General features: G+C 40.4%; 1 pseudogene across 1 annotated transcript; it reads right to left on the bottom strand.

Annotated features, from left to right (window-relative positions):
- Positions 1–11,020: 11,020 nt before the first annotated feature.
- LOC308241755 (peptidyl-prolyl cis-trans isomerase A-like) lies at positions 11,021–11,518 on the bottom strand (annotated as a pseudogene). Its single transcript has one exon. The product of its transcript is annotated as a peptidyl-prolyl cis-trans isomerase A-like (transcript).
- Between the last annotated feature and the right edge of the window lie 9,180 nt (positions 11,519–20,698).

Here is a 20,698-nt window from a genome sequence, read left to right on the forward strand (position 1 = left end):
AGGAGTTGGCAAACACTTTCTCTGAAGGTCCAGATAGCAAATTCTTGAGACTTTATGTGCCATATGGTCTCTGATATAAATAGTCAACTCTGCCTTTGTAGCTCATCATGGGCTGAGTTCCAATAAAACTTTATTTACAAAAGCAGATTGTGGGTCATAGTTGCCGACTCATACTATACACAATAAGAACTAATAACAATTAGAGAACAAAGTCATGAATGTGGACTATAACTGGAAGGGTAGGCAATGAATAAAATGTATTCTTCGCAGTAGAAACGGAATGTGTCAAGACACAGACATAGGACTGTGCATTAGTAGAACCTCCAAACAGGTCTCCATGGGGAAAGAATTCACTTGGGCCTGGGGCTAAGAAATTTGGAGGATGTATAGATGAATGTTATAAGTCATGGTGGGCAGATTATTAATGGTCCTGAAAGTCTGTTTGGTGGAGCAGTGTGAGGCAGAAATCAGCATAATGGGGCTGACATGCATCAGGTGTCAGAGCGCACAAGGAATGAGAAAGGCATCCACATTGGGAGAGGGATGGTCCCGTTTGGGTATCAGAGTATGAGAAGAATGAGGTGAGCATCCATGCGGGAAGATGAGCCTAGAGGGAGCTGTCAGTTCCCACGTGGAGTGAGGAGAGCCCCATGCTAGGCAACTTGGAGCCCAAAAGAGTGAGGTTGACATGCTTGAGGGAGAGCAACCTGACATCAGGTGTCAGCGCCAGAGCAGAGTGAGAAGGGTTTTCACGTGGGGTGGGATGGAGGGAGGATGTTAGAGCCTGAACAGGCTAAGGAAGGTGTTACACAAGGGAAATACGTGGGCGGGAGTGTCAGAGCCTAAGCAGAGTGAAGAGAGCATCAACCTTGCTGAGCAGCCCATGCAGGAAGTCAGTGTTTGAGGCGGGCATCCCTGCGTGGGGACCACTTGGTATGGGGTTTCAGAGCCAGAGTGGGTTGAGGAGGGAGTCCACATGGGAAGAAGACTCAGCTTGAGGTGTCAGAGTTCATGCAGGAAAAAGAGGCCATCTGTATAAGAAGAGGCCCAGTGCAGAGTACTGAAGCCCAAGGGAGGTGAGGAAGTCATCTGTGCACGGAAATGCCCTGGAGTGATATAAGCGCCTGAGTGAGGAAGGTGCATAGCAGTGGGGGTGCCTAGCCCAGTGCAGGGAATCAAAGCCTGAGCATGAGGCGGGGCTGGGAAGCTTCCACACTGGAGAGGGGCTGCAGTAAACAGACCAAATACATATGAAAAGGGAGAAAACCAGATTGAATTCTCTGTTGCTTAATTGGAATCGAAGGTATCAATGTAACCTCATGAATTTTAATATTGTAGATATATGTAGACATTAATGTAGTTGTAAATGTATAGTATGCATGTATGCATATGTATGTGTACATATATTCCCTACCTCTAACCACTGATAGGGCCTTGCAGCAGGGACCACCCTCAATCTCACCCGTCTCCAGTAACAATGAGTACTCCAAGCACCCAGAAGATCAGGGCTCATACATCTGTTTCCCCTCAAAAAGGAGCAAGAACTCCTTGAAGAAATGACTGACTTAGAGGATAGGATGCACAAAGTACAAGACTGGGTATCTTGTGCACCCAAATAAGGAAGTGGTCCAGAATAATTAGTGTCAAGGTCCTAAAATTCAAAGATAAACTGATGGTTATTTCAGACTGAGATGAAAATGACCTGGTGACTAAATGCAATTCGTATTTCTGAACTAGATCCATTGGCAACAAAAGACATATTAAGGAAACAATTACATAAGCAAAGAAACTTGAATGAGGTCTGTCAACTTGATATAGATTTGATGATAGTGGTGTAGGAATGGTGATTTCCTGGTTTTGATGGCTATCCTGTGGTTATACAGGAGAATAACTATGTTTGTAAAGAATATACTCCAAAGTATTTGCAAGTGATGAGTATTAGGTCAACTATACTATCTAATGGTTTCAGCCCTAAACTTTAGGGGAAAAAGAGTACTGTACTTGTAACTTTTCTGTAAATCTAAGATTATTTCAAAAAAAATTTAGAAAGTGTTTGTGTGTATTTTAATACTTATCTCTTTCATGACTCAACTATCACTTTCTCAGTGAAGTCTTCCATGACAATCCTGTTAAAACTTCAACCTTAGCTCAGCACTCCCTATTCCTCTATCCTGACTTATTTTGTTCATAGGGCTTATCCTCAGATATAATACAATCTATATAATTTTGTATTTGTTTTTTATCTGTGTCCCTACTCACGTCCATCCCACTGCCAGCATGTAAGTCCCTTGAAGGCAAGGCTCTGTTTCGGTCCCTATTGTAACCATGTCTAGAACAGAGGCTGGTATATAGCGGGTATTTAATATTCATTAGGTTACTGAATGCAGTTCGTTGTTCAGGGACAGAGTCTGTTTTTGCTGTATAAATTGGTGGCTCTTTTGGTCTTCAAAAACCAGAAGGCATTTTGTTCCACTAAGTTTTGGTCTAAGTATGTTAAATAAGATAGGGGGCTAAGGATCCTTAAAACTCAACTAACTCCCTCATTCCAACTTCTAATTTTAAAAATTCCAAAAGTGTTCTAGTATGAGTAGATATGAATAAAGCAATAAAAGAGATCTCACAAGTTTGTAATAAAATATATTGCCATATCTCACATGTTTACATGTGGTTCATTTAAAAGTCATGCATAGTATTTTGTACATGAATGGATAAATTGATAAAGAAAATGTGGCATAATCTGACGCTGAACACCAGGACTAAAGGGCAATAATTCAAGGATTAAGGAAACAATTACATAAGCAAAGTGCCTCTTGGCATCTAGGACAGCATGAGGCCAACATTTTGAGAATCTCCACCTTAGGTTTGAGAGTGCAGATCTAGATTAAAGCAATAAACCCCAAAGTGTACATGATTATGGAATAGAGACAGGACAAGAGAAGAACAAAAAATAAAATAAAATGAAGAAAATGTGGTATATACACACAGTGTAATATTATTGAGCCTTAAAAAAGAAGGAATCCTGCAATATGTGACAACATGGAGGGACTTTGCAGACATTATGCTAAGTGAAGTAAGCCAGTCACATACTGTATGATCCCACTTACGTGAGATGCCTAAAATTATCAAACTTACGGAAGCAGAGAGCAGAGCAGTGAATGCCAGGGGCAGGGGGCAAGGGAAAGGGGGAGTTGCCAAACAATGTGTATAAAGTTTAAGTTATGCAACATTAATAAATCTAGAGATCTGCTCTACAACATTATGTTTATGGTCAACATTATTGTATTGTACACTTAAAAATCTGTAAAAGGGGTAAATCTCATGTTAAGTTTTACCCACAATAACATGAAAATGAAAACGTTAAAAAAATGCATACATATCTTGCTTTTATTCAGATTTTACCACATAATCATTGATATATATATATATATATATCTTCCTGAATATAATTATTTCTTAATATGCCACACACCACTCTTAATTAAATAAAAACATTGCCTTTGTAATATTTATGAATTTACCTTGTATTGAAAATGACTGTTGAATATATTTTGAGTCATAAAATTAGACCATTATGCATACTTAAGCCTATTTTGAGTAAAGTTGTTATAAAAAGTATAATTTAATTACAAATTAACATCAATAATTTATGGGGAGCATTTGAGATCTTGCTCCCCAGCTTATGTTATCAGTTTGGCTCAAATAAACTCTTATAAAAATCCGGTATAGGTTTGGACATTTCTTATGTCAACATTTACTTGGCATAGTCAACAGGATTCTGAAGAAGCCCACCCAAGACCACCCTGTGGGCCCAGCCCCGATGCTAGGTACAAGCAAGGGCCCACCAGCTCAGCTCCCTGCTCCACATCTGATGACTTGGGTGAGTCTCTCTCAGAACCCCAGGCCTCCTTGCTTTAAATAACAGGCCATGACTTTATTTGAGCTGTTCTTAGATAGAAAATCCTCCAGGTGGATAAGGGTTGAGATAATCCAGGAGGAAATAAATGGGTTGCTGCTTTTAATTTTGGCTTTTAATTGGATTGCTTACTGAGAGTCTGAAGAAAATCTTTGCTGGTTAAATGAGAGACTGAACTCTCATTAGTTCCAAAAGAGAAAGGACACTTGCTTCCCCGACCCGAATAGCCAATGTGGTGAAGAGAGTCCTTCAGATTCCAGAATTTGGAGCTGGAGTTGTGGAGATGGGTGCTGGGAGTCGTCCAGTGCGGTAATGAAGCAGATCCCAGAGAAGCCAGCAGGAACTCCAGGGAGAAGGGCAGGGTGCCCGAAATGGTTGCACCCCAAGAGTGGGGCCTGTGCCTTGGAAAGTGTCATGGTTGTGTCAGCGTCTGGTAAGAAAAGAAAAGAATGTTTGTGGGGCTGTGGCCAGTGTGGTTCAGGTGATTGGAGCGTCGTCCCCTACCCCTAATTTTAGCATGCATGCTTAGTAAAAGCTGGCTCTAAAGTTTGTCTCTCAATGCTTCCAAAAGAGGATTTGGATATGGATATTTATATAAATGGATCAACCTGTGATGTCATTTAGGTGTCAACCCAATTCTCTGAGGAATTAAAAATGGTTCTCCTTATTTTAAAAGATGGGAGGACATTTGGAACGTGACATAAATTTTAAATGCTTCCAGGGCAAAATTTGGATTCGATTTTTCTTTTATAAACTAGTGAGTTTTTCTCATGGCTAAAGGGTCTTTGTGTTTTGTCTGTCTGTGCATGTCTATATATGTACAGGGATAAGCAAAATTAGCTTTACAGTTGTTCATATGGAAAATAATACAATAATTAATAAACAATAATATAAGAGTAAACTCTGTTTCAGGTACTCAAAACTGTAAACCTACCTTTGCCAGCCCTTTATGGTTGTAAATGTAAGATAATTTTTTTACCACCAAATGGCATTCTTAAAATTAACTTAAAGACAAGTGCTTGTGAGGATTGGATATTCTATAATTCTCAGAAATGTAAAAACTAATTAAAATGCTTTTCAAGTTCACATTGTCTAAGATTAATCCTCAGTAAATAAAAGTTAGCTTAAGTTTGTTGGTTTAGGTAAAACAGACCTGTCTTTATTTTGCCTGGGTTTTACCAAGTAAATCCATGTTAATAATTGACTTTTATGTCTATGAAAAATGTTTCTAGAGGTTATAAAATGTCTTTATAAAATGCCCAAGCTAAAGAATGCTAATTGATTACTTCTTAGTTTTCATTAGACTGAGGTTTAAAGGGTTAAAACCTCAATATATGTAGGAAAAATTTTGTGATGTCTCAGAATGGTTCCTGGGACCCCTTGAAAGATTTGAAATTGCATGGGAAGCATTGTAAAATAAGTGACGAAAACTTGTAGGGTACATTGTATAGGTAAACAATGGTTGGAAATTAAACAAATAGGCTTATGGGAAATCCAAGATGGCCCCTTGGTTCTTCCCTACTCCCTGGCACCCCATTTTCGGTTTTTGCATTCCTTCGTGCATCACAGTGCATTTAAGCTGGACTTAGATGAAGGAACTTATGAGCTGACATTATTGAAATGTCACTGTTGTCATTATTGAAAACCTTACACTATTGTTAAGGTTTGATAGAGTCACTTCAAGAAAATGCCAAGTTGTAAATGAGCTCCCAGGAGACAAAGGCTGTAAAGATTATTGACTGCCACCCGGAGATTTTTTTTTTTTTTTTTTTTTGAACGAACATCAAATAAAAGCACTCTCCAACCTCCTTGGAAGGTACTTTATCAGATGCTTAAAAAAAGCTGCAGTACTGTTACACTGCAGATCATTTGAGATCTTACTCCCTAGCATATATCAGCAGTTCTGGCTCAAATAAAATCTTACAAAAATTAAAAAAATAATAATAATTTATAGACACTTAAAAATTTATTGGTGAGTAGATAAGTATTTTTAATCCATTATCTCAAATATTTGGGACATTTCAAAATATCCACATTTGCCTTCTACCATATAACTCTAAGAAAATAGAGATTTGACTTTGTTTCTTATGTCCTAGAAATATACTTCTTTGTTTAGAAATAGGGCTCTTTGTTGTTGCATCAAATATCTACAAGGCAAGTCTGAAACCAGGGCAATGCAATAGTTTCTTACATGACAAAATATTGTTTCCCAGTAGAGACTAGTGTACACTTTTTTGCTTTGTGTGTGTGTTTCATTTGTGGTTTTATCAGCTCACAAAGTAGCTGATAATGATAATCACCACAGTTGCACATGGTAGCTGAAGAAAAATTTTTATTATGTAAGTCATATAACTATTGAATATGTAAGTCTAGATAGAACATCAGTTAATTCTTTATATTACTATCCAGATTTAAATGTTGCTTTAATAGTCAGGATAAATCGCAGTATAAATAATGGCAATGCAATTTTAAGTATTTTGTAAAATCTTATGGGATATCAATACTTTATCATATAAAAACCCATTACAACACTTGAAGATGACATGTAAAATTCATGATTCCTTATCAAATCTAAGTATTACTTTAAGAGTTCTATTAAAAATATAGATATTATATGGACACATATGTAATACCTTAATCAATAAAAAATCAATTAAAAATATAGGTATTATTGCTGCAGCAGAGTGAAGCTTTGCCCCATTCAAATGAATTTTAAAAACTATCAAAAAGTTTCAATGAATCACAAAATGTCTAATTTGACAAACTGTCAACATATATTAAATGAAAATATTTATCATAAGTATTTTTCTAAAATGAAAATAAGAAAAACAATTATTACAGAGTAAGTATATAATAACTTATTAATTGCATATATCTTTATACTACCCAAACATCACTGGCCTATTCACAGAAGGCCAGACATGCCAACCATAATTAAAATCAGTCATCCTTTACATTTTCTGAGTTAGAGTTATGTAAAAACAACATAGCTCTTCACACTTCTATTTTTGTCATTGTAAATGTAATTTTTCAATGTAGGAGGATAATGCATATATTTATTTAACAATGTTAGATTAATTTTTAACATGTAAATATTCAGAAATATAGTATATAAGCCTCCACAAATGCAAGGGCTGACTTATTAAAAGTTGTTACATAAATGTCTAAAGCAGGTACTGTTTCATTCTCAAGAAACTAAGAATTTATGTATTATTTACCTGCCCCATTTATAGTTTGTCAGCAGATAGAGTTTGTGATGCTGAAGAGATGACCATTGAAAACTGCAAAACAAAGCAAAAATGTAGCAATCCTATATAACAAAAGTGTAATATGCAAATCGACTGAACAGCGGAATGAATGGTCGGCAGGGAGGGGGGCCCAGAGCAGGTGGTGCCAGGCCAGCCAAGGCGCGTGCCAGCGGGCAGAGGTAGGAGACAGCCATGGGGTAGGGGGGACTGTGGCGACCAGTGGCAGGGCGATGGGGGCCAGTGCCATCCCCTGATTGCCCACTCAATCACCTCCTGCAAAGGGAGGCCACAGGCGGTGGAGGCGGTGGGGCGATTCGGAGTGGGGCCAGCAGCTCACTGTCCCCAGATCGGCCCGGCTGGGTCACCTCCTGTAAAGGGAGGCCACCAGCAGCAGTGGTGCAATGGGGGGTGGGGCCGGCTGCTCACCGCCCGCACCATCCCCTGATTGGCCCGCCAGTCACCTCCCGCAGAGGGAGGCCAGACTGCGACTTAGACATACCTTGGACATAGTACAAGCCATTAGTTGGACATACTTTGAGGGTTCACAGACTGAGAGGGCGCAGGCCAGGCTAAGGGACCCTCCCCCCTCCTGAGTGCACGAATTTTTGTGCACCAGGCCTCTAGTAGGGATAATAATAAAAATTGGTTACTCATTGTTATTGACTTCTGTATTGTCTTATTTCCTGTCCTTCTGAAACAGTATATTTCTTGGAGCTTTATTATAACTAACTAGAGGCCAATGCACAAAATTTGTGCAAGGGCCTTGGCCCCTGCTGCTGCCACGGCCACCTCTGCCTCAGCCCCCGCCCACCACTGCCACGGCCGGGGGCCTCTGCCGCCTCTGCCGTGGCCCCTGCCTGCTGCAGCTTTGTCCAGAAGGAAGGACGTCCAGTCTAATTAGCATATTATACTTTCACTATTATAGATAGACATAACTATAGATACTAATAGAATTATTAGCTACATTATATCATATTAGACATTATTATTATGTCAGCGTTAAAAAAGACTAACAGAACTATTAGTGAATAATAGATTTATTGTATCATATCTATTCTGTCAATATTTATATATTGACAATGCTTAGTCCTATTGAATATTTTAAATAAGTTGGTGCTTGAGATGACAGCTTTGATGTCTAGGTGCTTTTGAGACTCCCTGGTTCTTAAAGTATACCAGCATTTCTAAATGTGAATTATTCTAGACACTTACATAATAAAAACATATTTGAGACAGACTTTATTATTTAAACTAGTGGCCCAGTGCACAAATTCATGCACATTGAAATGAAATTAATTAGAAGAAATATTTTAATATTGCTATTCGCCCTTTCTCTATAATAGAAGTGTCAACTATATTAATGATCGACAATGACAGATTGAAACACACGCATGCGATTGGCACCAGCAAGAGTTTTATATATATCGTGCATGCACGAGTCAACTTAGCCTTTTATAGATATAGAATAAACTTGCTTAATTAGACCTGCTTTCTGATTTAGCTTAACTTTTTCCAACCCAGTGAAGCACCTCAACTTCCTCTTTCAGGTAATTGTCAGCAACATAGCAGTAAATATCAACATGAAGCAGATTGTTATTGTAAATCACACAGGGAGAACAAAGGGTAAAATATTTAACTGCAGCAGTGTTTGACTATATTCTGCACAGTGAGAAAACCTGAAGTCATTTTCAAGGTCCACCATTTCTTACTTCTTTTCAGTCAGGTCAAGTTTCTAAGCGTTCTAAATCTCCATTTTCCAGCTAATGAAAAGAAGATAGAATTCCACCCAGTCTCCTATCTATCTACTCCAAGACTTCTGTAAGAATCAAATGAGATGAGGCATGGGAAAACACTTCACAGACATTTGGTTAAAGTGTGAAATGTCTGCACCTGGCTATAAAGCAAGTCGTGTTCCTGGGCTGAAGAAACTTCAAGGAGGCTAATCGCTAGGGAGAGGAAGCTGGGTGTTACTACGTGACATCATTACCCGGACAAACACTTAGCATATTAGCCTTTTATATATATACTAGAGGCCCGGTGCATGAAATTCGTGCATGGGGGTGTGTGTCCCTCAGCCCAGCCTGCACCCTCTCCAATCCAGGACTGCTGGCTCCCAATTGCTTGCCTGCCTGCCTTCCTGATTGCCCCTAACCTCTTCTGCCTGCCAGCCTGCTCACCCCCTAACCACTCCCCTGCCAGCCTGACTGATGCCTAACTGCTCCCCTGCCAGCCTGTTTGCCCCTAACTGCCCTCCCCTGCAGGCCTGGTTCCCCCCAACTGCTCTCCCTGGCAGGCCTGGGTCCCCCCCAATTGCCCTTCCCTGCAGGCCCAGTCGCCCCCAACTTCCTTCCTCTGCCGGCCTGGTCACCCCTAACTGCCCTCTCCTGCTGCCCTGATCACCCACAACTGCACTCCCTTGCAGGCCTGGTCCCTCCCAACTGCCCTCCCCTGCTGGCCATCTTGTGGTGGCCATCTTGTGTCCACATAGGGGCAGCCATCTTTGACCACATGGGGCAGCCATCTTTTGTGTTGGAGTGATGGTCAATTTGCATATTAATCTTTTATTAGATAGGATAGAGGCCTGGTGCATGTGTGGGGGCCAGCTGGTTTGCCCTGAAGGGTGTCCCAGATCAGAGTGAGGGTTCCCTTGGGGCGTGGGGTGGCCTGGGTGAGGGGCCTGTGGTGGTTTGTAGGCTGGCCATGCCCCCCAGTGACCCAAGCTGAAGCCCTGATATCTGGGATTTATTTATCTTCTATAATTGAAACTTTGTAGCCATGAGCGGAACCAAGCCTCCTGCTCACTCCTTGGCCGCAGCCATTTTTGTTCGGATTTATTTATCTTCTTTAATTGAAACTTTGTAGCCTTGAGTGGAGGCCAAGGCAGGCCAGGGCTGCGGGAGCTTGGCTTTCTCCATCGCTGGGGGCAACTCAAACCTCCTGCTCTCTCCAGCTCTGTGGCCACAACCATTTTTGTTGGGATTTATTTATCTTCTATAATTGAAACTTTGTAGCCTTGAGTGGAGGCCTGGGCCGGCCAGGGCGGGCAGGAAACTTGGCTTCCTCCATCACCGGGGGCAACTCAAGCCTCCTGCTCGCTCCGTGGCTGCAGCCATCTTGGTTGGGTTAATTTGCATACTTGCTCCTGATTGGCTGGTGGGCGTGGCTTGTGGGTGTAGTGGAGTGATGGTTAATTTGCATATTACTCTTTTATTAGATAGTATATACATTTTTATACTACTTTATTGCCCCATCTCTTTCTTCCCCAGAGTCCTCCTTCTATGTCAAGTAAATTTTCTACGGTTTCCTTGCAATATATGTATTGCCTATTTTGAAGACTTTCCTGTAGGTGAATTATAACTTCTCAATACAAGCAATTTCCATACAGGGTGTATTATCAGCAAGAAGTGTTTCCACTGGAGGTGAGGGGGTGTGGGGAGAATGGAGGCAGGAAGCTGGAGACTATGTTTAGGGAAAAATCTAAAGAAAAGGGGGAACCTAGCAGTTGATGGGGAACTTGGGAAAGAGGGAAGATAGCTGTGATCTGAAGAAATTTAGGGAAAGAAGAGAGATGTGTAAAGGGTGTTTTATGGTTTTCAAGATGATTTGCTACTTAAACTCATTCCCCTTCACTTTATAGTCTTTTTTTTTTGACAGATAACTGTTTTGTTTTTATTTCATAATCATAAACTTAACTCTGCAATCCAGCTAGACTGGGAAAGGGTAAGGAAATTATGGAACCCAATGAACTGTGGCAAGAGCACGAAGATTATACAACATTCCAAGCAAATCAGGGTGAAGGGGTGCTCTCCTGAGCTGCAGAAGGAATGGTTTGGTGGTTAAGATAAAACACAAGTCAAATTTATTGGAGTTGTCCACAGTCAGCAATGGAGATCTTCTTGCTGGTCTTGCCATTCCTGGACCCAGAGCGCTCCATGGCTGTCACAATATCCATGCTATCTTTCACCTGGCCGAAGACCACATGCTTGCCATCCAACCACTCAGTCTTGGCAGTGCAGATGAAAAACCGGGAAGCATTTGTGTTAGGCCCAGCATTTGCCATGGACAAGATGCCAGGATCTGTATGTTTCAGGATGAAGTTCGCATCCTCAAATTTCTGCCCATAGATGGACTTGCTGCCTGTGCCATTATGGTGTGTGATGTCTTCACCCTGGCACATAAATCCTGGAATAATTCTGTGAAAGCAGGAACCTTTCTAACCAAATGCTTTCTCCCCAGTGCTCAGAGCACAGAAGTTTTCTGCTGTCTTTGGAACTTTGTCTGCAAACAGCTCGAAGGAGACGCAGCCCAAGGGCTTGCCATCGATGGCGATGGCGAAGAACACGGTGGGGTTCACCATGGCTGGTCACGGGCGGCTTCGGGGCAGCAGCGTCTGCAAAGCCCACTTTATAGTCTTAAAGTGAGTTTGACATGTAGGTTATAGTCTTTTCTAGTATCACTGGAAATAAACATTTATCTAGTAAGGTACAAAAAAAAAAATCAACTACTTACTGTTTGAAATCATCTTTATATACAAGTTATCCATGGAAATGGGTGGAGAAAACAGAGGGCTTAGGACCATGCCCTGGGAAGCTGTCACTTTGAAACTGCTACCTTGAAGTCAGGTAGTGAAGGGGCAATACAAGGGGAGAAGGCAATAGAGGGAGAGAAGGAGCAGCAATGTGGTATCCTGGGAATCAAGAAAAGAGTGTTGGAGCCAAGAGTGCTCGTGCAGCTGAGAGGTAGAAGGCGGAAGACTGGCCCTGGGGTCTGGCTACATGACAAGAACATTTTTGGAGGCCTGATGGGAATGAAAGCCAGATATAAGTTGGTTGAAGAGAAACTTGGAGGTAAAAAAATGACGACCATCTGTGTAGCAAAGCCTTATGAGGAGGTTTTCAGGGAAGGAGGGCAAAGAAAATGTGGCTACTGGAAGGAAGCCTGTGGGAGGAAGGGGAGCTCTGTGTTAGCCACAAGGGGTGCAAAGCAGGAGAAGGTGGGTGCATATGCAGGAGGGACTATGTTGACATTGGTAGAAAGAGCATTTCTAAAATATGTTTTTTATTGATTTTTAGAGTGAGAGGAAGGGAGAGGGATAGAGAGAGAAAAACATCAATGAGAAAGAAACATCATTTATTGGTTGCCTTCTGCAGGACCCCTATTGGGGATCTAGCCTACACCCGGGCATGTGGCTGGACCGGGAATCAAGCAATGATTTCTTTTTTTATTTGTTTTGTTTTTGATCAATCCTCACCCGAGGATATTTTCCCATTGATTTTTTTAGAGAGAGTGGAAGGGAGAGGGAGAGACAGAAACATCAATGTGAGAGAGATACAGTGACTGGTTGCCTCCTGCATGCATCTCAACCAGGGCCAGGGAACCTGCAACTGAGGTATGTGCCCTTGACCAGAATCAAACCCAGGACCCTTCAGTCTGTGGGCCAATGCTCTGTCTACTGAGCCAAACCTGCTAGGGCTCAAGCAGCGATCTTTTGGTTCCTGGGTCGACACTCAACCATTGACCCACACCAGCCGGGCAGAAAGAGCATTTTTAAAACTTTTTTATTGACTCTATTACAAATGTCCCCATCCCCCCTTCTTTGTCCACCTCCCTCCAGCCCCCCACCTCTTCCCTTGGTCATCACCACCCTGTTATCTGTGTCTGTGGGTTACAGTTAATCCCTTCACCTTCTTTCATCCAGTCCCTCCCACCCCTCCCTTCCCCCTCCTCTCTGACAGCTGTCAGTCTGTTCCAAGAGTATGTTCTCATGAAATAAGATAATCAACTGAGATGAGTGCATGGAGGTGGGTTAGGTTACTGATTCTTAAACTTAGCTGCAGGTTGGAGAATTTTAAATAGCACTCATGCTTAAATCCCACCCCCAGATTCTGATCTAATTGGTATGGTGTGAAGACAGGGCATTCTGAGTTTCCAAACCTCTGCAGGTAATGCTAATAGCAAATTTTGAGAATAACCAGGTAAGGATTTCAGAGGCTTGATAAGGTATAAGATCTCAGCTACTTGCATAGGTCCAGATTGTGTGCTATGTGGAGAACAAAAGAAATATAAGTCATTGCTTGATTTTGAGGAGCCTAAAAATCTGTAAGCTATTTGGAAATATAAAATCTATTCAGGAAATATAAAAATAATTTAGGAGCATTAGCAAGTTTAAGCATATTAATGAAAGCAGGGTACAAGTCACATTTGATTATGCAGAATAAGGAATCAATTATAAAGATGATGGTTTAGAAAAAAGCTAATTAAAAGAGAGTATTAAGCTACATTTTGAAGATGTGAAGGGCAGAAACTGAAAGATGTTTGAAGGACATTTCAGATAAGGATAGCAACATGAACAAAAATTAGGTGATCAAGAAAAATATGGGGAAAGCACATATTTCTAGGTAACTGAAGGACAGGATTGGAGAGAATTTTCACTACATACCTCTTTTTTAACCTTTAAAATACTGAAACATGTAAAAGTTTAACCTTTTTCAAAATAAATAATAATTTTAATGGAAAAAGATCAATCTGGATTGAAAAACAATTAAAAATAGTCAAAGTGAGGACAAGGAAATATGGAAAAGCTACTCGACAAAGGTATTGGGAGTGCTAACAATATCCACAACAATATAATGTTTTCTCTATCATTTCATCTGAAGAGACAGAATAATAATTTAACTCCATAAGGTCCCACATCACTTAGTGAAATGAGGTTTAGCAGGCATAAAGTGAAAAGCCATTGTGGAGCTGTGTATTTGTTGAGCTGATCTAATCCTTGTCCTGATGGAAATATGGAGAGTCAGATGAAATGTGTTTCTTATTGCTGTTTACTAGGAGGCAGGGGGACTCTTTTTGTTTGTTTTTAAAGTACTTTATGGCTCTTAAGTCATCACTTACTTTGAGGAAATATTCATGTTCTTTCATGTGGCATTTTTTTTTTTCTGAAAAGAGGGTAAAGGAAAGGTTATTTTTATAATTACATTGAAAGAACAACTTTTCATTAATGCAGGATGCTTACGTGCCTTATATGATTTAGGGGAAAACTGTGTTGAAGGGCATAAGAAGCATAACAACCTGAGTATTTACTGCAAACTGAAATTATAAATGACTGAAAATAATCTAAGTCAGTTAATGCTGCCTGTTGCTCCTCAGAATGATACTAAATTTACCTATAAGTCTTTAAAATAAATTTTTATTGATTTCAGAGAGTAAGGGAGAGGGAGAGAAAGATAAAACATCAATGATAAGAGAGAATCATTGATTGGCTGCCTCCTGCATGCCCCCTACTGTGGATCCAGCCTGCAACCTGAACATGTGCCCTGACAGGGAATCAAACCCTGACCTCCTGGAACATAGGTAGACACTCAACCGCTTAGCCACACAGGCCGGGCACCTATAAGTTTCTGAAGAGGTGGAGCTTACTAGGTGAAATTAAAATAAATACACACAGCCCTAACCCGTTTGGCTCAGTGGATAGAGCATTGGCCTGCAGACTGAAAGGTCCCAGGTTCGATTCCAGTCAAGGGCATGTACCTGGGTTGCGGGCACATCCCCAATGGGAGGTGTGCAGGAGGCAGCTGATGGATGTTTCTAACTCTCTATCCCTTTCCCTTCCTCTCTGTAAAAAATCAATAAAATATATTTTAAAAAATAATAAAATAAATACAGACAAAAATCATGATTATTAACGATTAGAGGCCTGATGCACAGATTCATGCACTGGTGCGGTCCCTCGGCCTGGTCTGCAAGGATCAGGCCAAAATTGACTCTCTGACATCCCTCAAGGGGTCCCAGGTTGCGAGAGGGCAGTTCTCAGGTGATGCACCCCGGAGTCGGGCTCCCTCCTCTCTGGTTCCGGGTGGGTCACCCAAGAACCACCACTGCCAAGTCACCACAGCTCGGGAGCTCCTGTGTTGAGCATCTGCCCCTTGGTGGTCAGTATGCATCATAGCTACCGGCCGGTCGGCTGGTTGGCTGGTAGCTTAGGCTTTTATATATATAGATAAGGCATAAAACTGAGGCAATTATCTGTATTATGAAATTATTATTTCTTTAGTATATTTTAATGGAGAAGTTTGGCATGTTTATTTAAATTATTTTTAAAAATCAATTTAGATAATTTTTCACTTTTGTAAAGTGAAAATAATCATATTAAATATTGCCAGTATTCATCATTCATGCTAATAATGTTTATCTTGGTATGATGCTTTAGAGTAGAAAAAGCATCTTGCATAGTAGCTCATGCAGTCTTTACAATAGTCCTATTACCATTCCCATGTTGCCCAAGAGAAATGTAATATTCCCAGAGGTTGATTTGACCAATGACTGTTAGCTGGGAAGTATCAATATCAAATGCATGTTGTCTGAATTCAATTTTCCTCTTTTTCCCCACTAATGCTTAATTGTTCCTTATCATTTGTGGCCCACATTGGTACCCTGTGAACTCATACAAGTTCCTGCATGTTGTTTTAGTATAACCAAAGCAAAACCAAGTTTACAACAGAAACACTTATACAGATAAACATATCTGTTAGAGACAGTTAAACACAACCTGAAACAATAAAGTCTCCTTTACATGGTGAAACCACAGTGGCTGAGAAGTCAACCCTGCTCATTCAAATCAGAAAAAAAATACACAAACAAACAAACAAAACAAAAAAACTTTTTAAAGGGCAAACTATGATGCAAAGCATAGTTTTGGCTCCAAACAATGGGCAAACTGCATAACTACAAAGCAAAGTTTATGATTTATTTCCTCTCCTACATGAAGATGACATTTATAATAGTTTCTTCACCATTAAGAAACTTTTTTTCAACTTTTCCTGAATTTTTCAAAAGGTAAATATTCAATTTCAACAATCATCAGTATTTTGACATATTTTTTTTTATCTATCCTGAATCTTTTAAAAATTCTTTTTTATTGTTGGAACATTTTAAAACAAATTCCAGAAAAATCATTTTTCCCCTAAATATTTTAGTGTTCATCTTTAAAAGTAATAAAATAGCTTGGCAGATGTGTCTCAGTGGTTGAGCATCCAGAGGTTGCTGGGTTCAATTCCCAGTCAGGGCACATGCCCGGGTTGTGGGCTCGATCCCCAGGGTAGGGCGTGCAGGAGGCAGCTGATCAAAGATTCTCTCTCATCATTGGTGTTTCTCTCTCTCTTTCCCTTCCCTTCCTTCCTCTCTGAAATCAATAAAAATATTTTTTAAAAACAAACAAAGAGGAAAGAATAAATATACAGTGGAGAAAAGAAAGCTTCTTCAATAAATGGTGCTGGGAAAATTAGAAAACCACATGCAAAAGACTGAAACTAGACTACTGTTTGTCCCCATATATAAAAATTAATTCAAAATGAATCAAAGACCTAAATAGAAGACCTGAAACAATAAATTACAAATCTCACTACAGTAAGTCATTCTATAATGAACTGGGGAAAACTCCTTATAGCAGTAATAATACCTAACAAGATGACTCTCAGATGTACTGTTAGCTGCATTAGTTAGCTTTCACTAGGTTATTCTGTACTAACAAACAATTCCAACCCTACACACACAGCACCATGCACAAAAATGAAATTGGGAGACTCTAAGGGAATGGAAAAGCCTTTAGATTATTCTCTGAGATATTTTCATCCAATTGAGGGGACAGGTGAGTCACAGTTACCTACACAGGTTGTAATAATAGGTGCGGTGGTCATACCTTTTCATATGGTTTTTGCCTTGGGGCTGAGTCTGTGGAAGATTGTGAGCATATGTTGTATGATTTTAGATTCTTGTCTTCTTTTGTGGTGCCTCCCTTTCCTCTTCAGGATGAAGGTAGTATCTGGAATCCCTCTAATACTAAGAATGCTGCATGGAATTTCAAACTTACAGAATTTAGCCACCAGGCTCTGTTGTAACACTGGGCATAAGAAATTTATATAATGACAAAGAGTGTTGATAAAATCAGATTTAGTCACAGAATCTATGGCAATATCATCTTTGATAAACAGAAGAGAGTAGTAAAGATAAAAAATAGATTACTATTTCTTACTCAGAGCTGGCAATACACGTGTGGAAACATTCTCAACATCACCTTGTTAGATGTTAGGATTACAGGAAGTTTTCTAGTTTGATCCGAAATCATTATGCTTAGTGAGACACTACACTTTACTTCTCTGGGTCTTTTTCTTTGCCTGCTCTTCAGCTTTCAGTTGTATTCACTCTTTTCCTTAGAATTCTCATCTATGGTGTTATTAAACAAGGGGGCCATTAGGCTGAAGTGGCTCTAATGCTGTGGGCCTATGGAAGCAAGCCAAAATTTAAGGTTACAAAAGCAAAACCACAGGACAACCAATGACAAACAGCCAACTAGGCTTTAAGCTTATAGCCAATCAAATAATGTCCTTGCTTTGCTTCCACACCATTCTATATAATAAAAGCATAATATGCAAATTGACTGAATGGCGGAAAGACTGGTCGCTATAACGCACACTGACCACCAGGGGGCAGACGCTCAATGCAGGAGCTGCCCCCTGGTGGTCAGTGCACTCCCACAGGGGGAGCGCAGCTCAGCCAGAAGCCCGGCTGACAGCTGGCCAGCGCAGCCGAGTCACAGGAGCCTCTCCCACCTCTGCTGCAGGCGGGTGGTAAGGAGCAAGGGGTCTGGGACTGTGAGAGCAAGAGGGATGTCTGACTGCCAGCAGGTGGACATCCCCTGAGGGGTCCCAGACTGTGAGAAGGTGCAGGCCGGGCTGAGGGACCCCCGCCCAGTGCACGAATCACGTGCACCAGGCCTCTAGTCTGTGTATAAGTCTCTTCCCCAGCTCCCATCAGCAGAGCACTCCAGTTTGGCACTGCCTGGTTGGGATCAGTGTTTACACAAAGAAACTCTTAAAATTTTTAATATCCCTCAGTTTATCTTTTAATAATTCTGACATCATCACTTAACTTTGTTAGGAATACTTCTTCAGATATATCTTTGAAACACTTACCTTTCATAAACTCCTGACTTTATTGCCAATGTACCTACTAGAAAATTCCACTTGGATTTCTATAATGTCAACTTACAATACATATTTCATAACTTCCCTGACTTACCTCTTCCTCTTTCTTCTCCCCCATCCACCCACATTTACCCTCTTGGTTTGCCTATTTCTATAGATACTATGTTATACCCCAGATCATGAATATTAAAAAAACTGGGTATTTTCTTTGATGCAATTTTTCACTTACCCATGTCCACCCCCTATGCCTTCCTAAATGTCATACCCAGTCAGTTACCAAATATCAGTGATTCTTCCTTCAAGATGTTTTATATCCTTCTCTTGGTTTCATCATTTCACTGGTTTCAGGCTTTATACCCAAATGACATACACCATTTTTACCAGCCTTTCAAAAATTTTCCTTATTGTGATTTGCATCATACCTGATGCTATATTAGTATCCTAAAATTGAGTATTTCCCCCTTCTCAGAAATATTAGTTGGTTTCTTAGTACCTCAGGGTAAAGTTTGCTATCTTTCTCCAAGTATTTAGGGTGTTGACTTACTATGATGGTTAAGATTGGGTTCAGCTGCAAGTGACAGATAATCTAAAATAAAAGTGGCTCAAACAAAATAGATGTAAAAGTTCAGAGAGATCTAGGTTAGGTTTGATATTCTATAGTATCAAAGATGCTTGATCCTTCTATCTTGTTATTCCTTTTTGTGTGGCCTACATTCCCAATGTCATTTCTTGTCAGCAAGTACCTACCACGGCTGCTTATACCTTTTAGTCAAAACTTAACTCCATGGCTAAATGTACTTATATTCTGATGACCAAGGGTCCCACTAAAAATTAGAAGTTCTGTTACTGAGGGAGATGGGGAAATAGACATAGGGTTATATCCAGAAATCTCTGCCACACTTACCTTCTAACAGCATCTTCCTTAAACCAACCTGCCCTTCTAGACAAACTCTCTCCTAGTCCATTTAAACATAAATTCTCCCAAAGAACTCCAACCCCCAGCTGCCTCTGTCCCTTAAACTAGAGGAACAGTCTATTTGGCAGCCAGTCAGGTACTTATTTTGTAACAGCCCTTATTAATGTGATCATTTTTAAAATTTATCTTTATTGTTGACAGTATTACGGAGGATCCCCTCCTTTCCCCCATTGACTCCCTTCACCCCACTCCTGCGCCCCCCAATAATGTGGTCTTAATGATTAAAGCATTGTTTAAATTTTCCTCCTTGTCTAATCCTCTCATCCAGTCTGTATAAAAGTATAACGTATCACATATGTATAGTACATAATACTTGATCATGATGATAAAAAACTATGTTATTGGTTTATGTATTTAATATACATTGTATCATTATTTTAGAGGGTGCTCTTTTTACTTACGAAAAAACTCTGCTGTAAAACAGTATGCCCTGTTACACCAACAGCAGCCTCATACATCTCATGTTTAATCCCTCTCTTGATTACATCATTTTCTCTCGTGTTTGATTTAAGCTCCTGTTGTTTTGTACAGTAACATGCTGTAGCCTAGGAGCAACAGGCTGCATTGTATAGCCAAGCTATGTAGCAGGCTATACAATCCAGATTTGTGTACATGCACTCTATGATGTTTGCACAAGGACGAAATCCCCAAAGAAGCATTTCTCAGAACACATCCTTGTAAGCAGCACATGACTGTATTAAGGAGCTAGTTGGGCATGACACTGAACAATAAGAATTATATAGCTCGGGCCCTCTATATATTATATACGTATATTAGCATAAATGCAAGTACAGGAGAGATAAGCCAAGAACATTAACATATGTTCCCCTTACCTTTTCAGAGCAGCAAAGAGAGTAAGTAATCTTACAACTGCTGTGAAAAGTGGAGAAACTGATACTGTCCTTTTCTTCAGAGGAAAACTATTCAGTGCATTAAATCAATTTGGGGATTTTAGTTTGTATGTTGAATGACTTGGTCATGTTTACTTTGGGCAGGTTTCAGGCTTGCTGCTTTCATGTCAAAGGAAGACAATGTAGTAAATACTAAAAAAGATTCAGGAATTGGATACTTTATCCCAGTATCCAATGCATAAGATAATAGCAATTATCCATGAGTACTTATTATGTGACAAAACATGCTAGAGTGTACACTGCATAACTCTCCTCAACAACCACATGAACACAGGTGTGACTCTTTTTGCAGAAGAGGAACTGGAAGCTCCAAACGGTTATTAACTAAGATGACACAATAGAAAGGAAGCAGCGCAGAATTCACATCTACCTGCTTCTGAGCTCATTCCCTTAACTACTAATCAGGGATGCAACAGTGAATTCCTTTAGTCTGGCCTAATGGTAAAGAGTACATCTATATGCTGTATATAAAACGTTATGACCGAATAACTGGAACTACTGGAACGATTGGTTGACCAGTCACTATGACGTGCACTGACCACCAGGGGGCAGACACTCAACGCAGGAGCTGCCTCCTGGTGGTCAAACCGCTCCCACAGACAACCTCCCCGCCTCTCCCCGAGCAGGGGAGGGACTACGGGAGGTTGGCTGGCCAGCCCCCTAATTGG

The sequence above is a fragment of the Plecotus auritus genome (genome assembly GCF_963455305.1).
Source record: "Plecotus auritus genome assembly, chromosome: 1".
Classification (NCBI taxonomy): Eukaryota; Metazoa; Chordata; class Mammalia; order Chiroptera; family Vespertilionidae; genus Plecotus; species Plecotus auritus.